Here is a 7,786-nt window from a genome sequence, read left to right as displayed (position 1 = left end):
TTGGGGAATGTATAGAACTTATTTAGTGGATTTTGGGGTGATGTATTAATGTTATTAGCCTGGACCGTGAAGGGCTGTTAAAAGCTTCTCTTGATATGGCAAAATCCTCTGCTATAATGACATCTACCCTAAAAGCTTCTGTTGAAGTATTACACTCTTATAATGGTAATAGAGATGACTGAATATTGATATTTACACCATTGGTCCCTCTTACCTTCTAGCTCTGCAGCAAGCAGATCGCCCTGAGCCTGGATACCATCAATGCCGCGGCCAAGCTCTCCTCCAAACCCTCCAGATCTTCCAGGTCCAAGTCCAAGTCATCCAAAGCCACCTCCTCCTCTTCATCCTTCTCCAAGACCTCCAAGGAGGCCTCCAAGGAGCCACCCACCACGCCGGTGCGACCGGTGTACCCAGAGGAGGAAGGCAGCCCCATCCTGGAGGCCGACCAGCAGGGAAAGCTCATCATGCTGGTGGAGGACTTCTACTACGGCGTGGACAAGGGCCGCAGCCTGAGTGGCGCACCAGTGGAGAAGCCACCGGGCGTCTTCAAGTGCATCCACTGCGAAAAGACCCTGAAGACCAACATCAAGTGAGTGGTGGAGTGTGTGGGAGAACGGGAATTCAGGTTACGTTCTTAAACAATTCTGCTTTGTTGAATTTCCTGAAATCGTACCCTTTCTTTGTCCTCCATTTTCCACCTCTCCTCTCTTCCAGGCTGATGAACCACATGCGCCACCACGTGGAGATGACGGCGCAGCAGAACGGCGAGGTGGACACGCACACTGCCTGCCAGCACTGCTTTCGCAACTTGGCCACGCCCTTCCACCTGCAGTGCCACGTGGAGAGCGTCCACAGCCAGTTGGAGTCCACCGGTGAGGACTAGCTCACTCCCCACTCACCCACCAACTACTGTCCTACCACATACAGTCGCTAAAACAAAGTGAATCTATCGGCACTTGCCATCCCACCAACATTCTCCCACGCGCACCCACAGTCAAATCGCATTGAATCAGCACTGGGTGCTGAAATATCACTTTGTTGGGTATTGGGTGAAATACCTTGTTGGGAATTGGGTGAAATTTTAAGATTTCGTTGCTACTCTAGTAAGCAGTCACTCTTACCCAGTGTGACGTTCATTAAGTGCATACAGCAAGAGGGCTGAGAACTTTGAATGCTTCTGTGACGCGCCAGCCATTTTTCTGTGTTCGTCACAGCTAAGTGTAAGATCTGTGAGTGGGCATACGAGAGCGAGCCTGTCTTCCTGCAGCACATGAAGAGCACCCACAAACCAGGAGAGATGCCCTACATTTGCCAGGTAAACGTTGCCCATTTGGTCATTATTTCTACCGTTTCTTCCACTCGCCCTCCTTTCACACGGTGAATCTCTGCACTCTTTTCTCTTTTACTTTCACTCACCGTTAATCACTTGAGAGGGCTGTTTTATTACACAACTTCAAATCAAATCAAATTTATTTATATAGCCCTTCGTACATCAGCTGATATCTCAAAGTGCTGTACAGAAACCCAGCCTAAAACCCCAAACAGCAAACAATGCAGGTGTAAAAGCACGGTGGCTAGGAAAAACTCCCTAGAAAGGCCAAAACCTAGGAAGAAACCTAGAGAGGAACCAGGCTATGTGGGGTGGCCAGTCCTCTTCTGGCTGTGCCGGGTAGAGATTATAACAGAACATGACCAAGATGTTCAAATGTTCATAAATGACCAGCATGGTCGAATAATAATAAGGCAGAACAGTCCTCCGAGAGAGAGAAAGAAAGAGAGAATTAGAGAGAGCATATGTGGGGTGGCCAGTCCTCTTCTGGCTGTGCCGGGTGGAGATTATAACAGAACGTGGCCAAGATGTTCAAATGTTCATAAATGACCAGCATGGTTGAATAATAGTAAGGCAGAACAGTTGAAACTGGAGCAGCAGCATGGCCAGGTGGACTGGGGACTGCAAGGAGTCATCATGTCAGGTAGTCCTGGGACATGGTCCTAGGGCCCAGGCCAGTTGAAACTGGAGCAGCAGCATGGCCAGGTGGACTGGGGACAGCAAGGAGTCATCATGTCAGGTAGTCCTGGGGCATGGTCCTAGGGCTCAGGTCCTCCGAGAGAGAGAAAGAAAGAGAGAAGGAGAGAATTAGAGAACGCACACTTAGATTCACACAGGACACCGAATAGGACAGGAGAAGTACTCCAGATATAACAAACTGACCCTAGCCCCCCGACACATAAACTAATGCAGCATAAATACTGGAGGCTGAGACAGGAGGGGTCAGGAGACTTCAGTGAACACTTGAGGGCTAAGCCTAAATGTCCAAACCAAGTCTATATATTTAGATGCAATGTCCTGTCCTGGGTGAAAGCTCACTATATCAACATGTAGTGTCTCCTAATGCAATTCACCCTTAAAATAGTCTCATGGTTTCATGTGAAGGTGTGCGACTACCGCTCGTCCCTGTATGTGGACGTTTTCGCCCACTTCCGTGAGGTCCACAACGGCACGGCCAATCTGCTGTGCCCCTACTGCCTCAAGTTGTTCCGCTCCAGCAGCAACTACCAGAACCACTACAGCCGCCACCAGGTAAACTCAATGAGGTGACATGCTACATATATGGCCGTTCGGCAGCGTCTATTCCACTCCATTTTCGTTCTGAAACCCTCCTTGTGTTTTTCTTCCTATGTGTTTATGTGCAGAAAAAAACAGTGTTTCAATGCGACCGGTGCCGGCTGCAGTTCCTCTTTGCCAAGGACCGGGCAGAGCACAAGGTGCAGTACCACAAGACCCACCTCAAGCCAAGGCAGCTGGAGGGCCTGAAGCCTGGGACCAAGGTGAGGAGTGTGTGTTTGTCTATGTATGTGCGCACGTGTGAGTGATTGCTGGAGTGCGATATTTAAGCAATTTGGCCCGAGGCGGTGTGGTATATGGCCAATATACCACGGCTAAGGGCTGTTATGACGCAACGCAGAGTGCCTGGATTCAGCCCTACGTCGTGGTATATTGGCCATATACCACATATCCCAGAGGTGCCTTATTGCTATTATAAACTGGTTACCAACGTAATTGGAGCAGTAAAAATGTTTTGTCATACCCATGGTATATTGTCAGATATACTATGGCAGTCAGACAATCAGCATTCAAGGGCTCGGCCCACCAGTTTATAATCGTCATTTTTGTCTGTACTTTCTCTGTGATGGGAAAGTCTATTGCTGTGATGTATACATTTTCCCTGTGCATAATGGGAATATTAGTCATGTATATTAGTAGAGTGGTCTAAGAATATTTCTCTGTTCCAGGTGACCATCAGGGCCTACGCGCTGCAGGGTAAGCAGTACTTCCATCAGGAGTCTTCTGGCCGAGGAGACCTCCGGCCCTCCAAAGTGATTGACGTTCCATCTGCTCCCCAAAAACCCGAGCCCAAGAAGAAGCCTGTCGAGAGCCTGATGGAGCTGCTCACTAAGTTCCAGATGAGGTAGAAGAGGGTTGACGTTTTTCACCCTGATTTGATATGGAATTGACTCCAAGCTTTATTCAGACTCCATTGTGTTTAAACAGTGTTTAGCTTTTGTCAGACAGTAAAACTGTTGACAGTTTATAATTCGGAGCAGTGTTCTGGGATGCTGCAGATAGAAATTGAATGTGTAAAATGGATAAGCTTGGACATTCCATCGCTGTGCACTATGGGTAACCTGCCTCTGCCTTCATTTCACCTCCTTTCCCCACAGTGCATCGCTGGCCCAACAGAACTGCATGGAGTGCGCCTTTAAGATTCCTGACTTTGCCAACCACTTCCCCACCTACGTCCACTGCTCCTTGTGTCGTTATTGCACATGCTGCTCCCGCGCCTATGCCAACCACATGATCAAGTGAGTGATGTCGCTCAACACCTCAAGATTTTGTCAACTCAACATTTCCCAAGTGATTTCTTCCTTCATAGAGGGTCATTGAAATGATGTGGGTTTGGAAAAGGGTGTATGACACAGGTTCTGTCTCTTTTCACTTGCAGTAACCACGTGACTCGTAAGAGCACCACCCAATACCTGGCCATGTACGAGTCATACCCAAGGTAACAATCATTTAGTGTGAATTTGTTGAGCTGTATTTAACTGAATATAGTGTGTTTTTATTTAATACGGACTGCTCTAAACCCTCTGTTGGTCCCGTGTCAGAATGGATGAGATGAGGTGCACGTCTTGTAACTACAAGACCAAGGTTGGAGATATGATGGCCAACCACCTGGTGGATCACCAAGACCATGATGCTGCAAGCTTCAGCAAGCCGGAGGTGGAAGGTAATTACATTACATTTTAGTCATTTAGCAGACGCTCTTATCCAGAGAATCTTGGGAATCAAATCCACAAACCTAGCGCCACGCTCTACCAACTGAGCCACACGGGACCAGATTGTTTTGAGTTCCACGTTCTGGTATTTAAGTATCTTTGTAGGTCAAACTTTTTTATGTTTCTTTTTTCCATCCAGAAGTTCCCGAGGAGGGTTCTCAAAGGTATTTAATATCCTCTTACATATTGAGTGAAATTACTTACTGCTGGACAGACCTGGAGTTGGGTCTCAAGTCTATTTACACTTTGGTTGCACTGCGACACGCCATTGCTACATTATCAAATGTGTGTGTCATTTACTGAGCTTCCTGAAAAAATGTAATAATGAACATGTTTTCATTCCTCCTGTAGCTTTGTAATTAGGGAAATCAGCCCGGGTCAAGGAGGGTCCTTTGTGCCTATCCATCTGCTACCAGCTGGCAATAGTTCCACCCAGCTCTCTATCAAACCGCTCCTATCCTCCAAACCCAGCATGACTATCACGGTCCTTGGTCCTAATAAAACCATGCCCTCCACTGCTGCATCCAATGGTGTCTGGACAACCCCCAAGGTCAGAGGATTGGGCCATGTGATGGAACACCAGGCAGTGGAGTCCCACGGGTCCAACGGAGAGCTGTTCCATGGAGGAGAGGCCAGGATGGGCAAATCCAGGAAAGAAGGGGCAACCAAATTGACGTTGCGCCAGCTGAAGGTGTTGCTTTACGCCCTATGCAGTGGCTTCCCCCAGGCATCCATGCGCTTTGGCACCGAGCCAGAGCTCATCCAGGACTGGATGCTGCAGCTGGAGAACCAGCGCCTTCAGAAGGACTGGATCTGGAGCACGGACCGCATCGCAGAGTGGGTGATGTGCCAGCGGGAGCAGCAGCTGCCAGTCACAGAGGAAAACCTGCTCCAGACAGCCACGCAGGCCTTGGAGGAGTCGCACGAGATCGGTGAGTTCTACGAGTGGGCTGTGGAGTTCATGCTCCGCCACAACCTCAGCCTGCAGGCCACCTGCTCGGCCAAGCGCCCGCTGCCGCGCAATGTCTACGAGAGCGTCCGCATCTTCACTCGCTTTGTCTGCAAGCAGGTCAAAGATGTCGGTTTCCGGCCACCCTCCATGGGATGCGTCGACGAGCTCTCTGTGTTCCTGGACCTGGATAAGCTCAAGACGAGCCCTGAGGCATTCCAGTTGATCGGCACCGGGGAGCCCCTGATAGAGGTGGTCCTAGCAGGGCTGGCCGATGGCACCATGCTGCCCACCATGGTGTTCCTCAAAGGCAACCCTCCATACCTCCACAAGGCCATCCCGAACTCTGTCATCCTGGAGGCGCGCCCGGAGGGCTTTACGGATGACGAGCGGCTCCAGCTGTGGCTCTCTAAGGTGTGGCAGAAGCACGTGAACCCCCAGGCGGGGGGAAAAGGTCTGTTGATCATGGACACCCACCACGGCCACCTGGCCAATGACTTTCTGGCCGCTCTCAACAGCAGCAACACCCTGCCGGCGGTGATCCCCATCGGCTGCTCCTGTCGCCTGCAGCCCCTGGAGCTGTGCGTAGTACCTGTTATGAAGGAGTTCCTGCAGGCCCGCTGGTGCGAGATGCACACCCAGAATGAAGGAGCTGTGGCTCTGGGGCCGGGTGACCTGGCTCTACTTCTGGTGGAATGTCTGGGTGACATGGTCTCGTGCTTGGCCACGCAGCCCAAGATCCTCCAGCAGTCCTTCATGATGGTCAGCACACCGCCACAGGAGGAAGGAGAGGAAGGTCCAGCTGAACTTGCGCAGAGCCTGACTGAGGCTCTGGTCGGCCTTTCTCAAGCAAAGTCGGCAAAGAGGAGCTCTGAAGCGCTAACGAAAGTGGAGCCAGAGGACAAAGGGGTGGTCTCGGACACTACGTCTGAGTACACCTTGCCCTCGCCGACACCCAACCCTCAAGCTCTTAAACAGGTGTTTGAGAAGGACAGCGATCTGGAATCTTTCCATGGCTTTGAGGAAACTGAGATTGATCATTTGCGGACTCGCAACTCACAGTAGACTACGGACATGGATCATTCAGCACTGTTTCAAACCAAGGGAATCATGACATTTGAAGCAGAAATGGAATATCTCTGGAGACTTTACCAAACCCCTGTTAACTGTGTGCACACATTAATTCCTTTCTCTTGGGAAGGTGAGGTAACTTTTGCTCTTTTGTGGGTGGAACATTCACATAATGAAGTGTTTTTGTACATTTTCTATCACAAGCTGCTGTTGTACACGTTTTTGTCTTACGTGTAACCCTAAGGTTAAATCATTAAATATGACGAACCTGTTTTATGCAATTAATCAGTCTCTTTCCATCAACATTGTAGACTAAAGACTTTGTAAATAACTTGTACTCAAACTCCTTAGAATTGATTGAAACTGTCATTCATCGGCTGGCTTAGAGAGCAAAATGTTGCGGTCTAAGGCACTGCATCGGTTTGATCCCAGGCTGTGCCGTGACCGGGAGACCCATGATGCGGCGCACAATTGGTCAAGCGTCATCCGGGTTAGGCCGGCTGGGATGTCCTTGTCCCATCGTGCTTTAAATGACATTTTATTGGTCACATACACATTTAGCAGATGTTATTACGGGTGTGAGCGACTCATTGTGGCAGGCCGGGAGTGCCTGCAAGCTGATTGTCGCTAGCTGGACAGTGTTTCCTCCGACACATTGGTGCAGCTGGCTTCAAGGGTTAAGCAAGCAGTGTGGCTTGGCAGGGTTGTTTCGGAGGACGCATGGCTCTCGACCTTCACCTCTTCCGAGGCCATAGGGGAGTTTCAGCGATGGGACAAGACTAACTACCAAATTGGGGAGAAAGTTTTTTTTTTTTTTTTTTTTAGCAAAATGTCACTTCTATAGTAGGGATCGTTTGATATACACTTGCTCAAAAAATAAAGGGAACACTAAAATAACACATCCTGTATCAGAATGAATGAAATAATCTTATTAAATACATTTTTCTTTACATAGTTGAATGTGCTGACAACAAAATCATACAAATTATCACTGGAAATCAAATTTATCAACCCATGGAAGTCTGGATTTGGAGTCACACTCAAAATTAAAGTGGAAAACCACACTACAGGCTGATCCAAATTTGATGTAATGTCCTTAAAACAAGGTCATTTTACAGGGCTCTGGCAGTGCTCCTCCTTGCACAAAGGCGGAGGTAGCGGTCCTGCTGCTGGGTTGTTGCCCTCCTACGGTCTCCTGATGTACTGGCATGTCTCCTGATAGCGCCTCCATGCTCTGGACACTACGCTGACAGACACAGCAAACCTTCTTGCCACATCTCGCATTGATGTGCCATCCTGGATGAGCTGCACTACCTGAGCCACTTGTGCGGCCTGTAGACTCCATCTCATGCTACCACTAGAGTGAAAGCACCGCCAGCATTCAAAAGTGATCAAAACATCAGCCAGGAAGCATAGGGACTGAGAAGT

The sequence above is a fragment of the Oncorhynchus nerka genome, linkage group LG4 (genome assembly GCF_034236695.1).
Source record: "Oncorhynchus nerka isolate Pitt River linkage group LG4, Oner_Uvic_2.0, whole genome shotgun sequence".
NCBI classification, from domain to species: Eukaryota; Metazoa; Chordata; class Actinopteri; order Salmoniformes; family Salmonidae; genus Oncorhynchus; species Oncorhynchus nerka.
Note: the sequence above shows the minus strand (reverse complement) of the source record.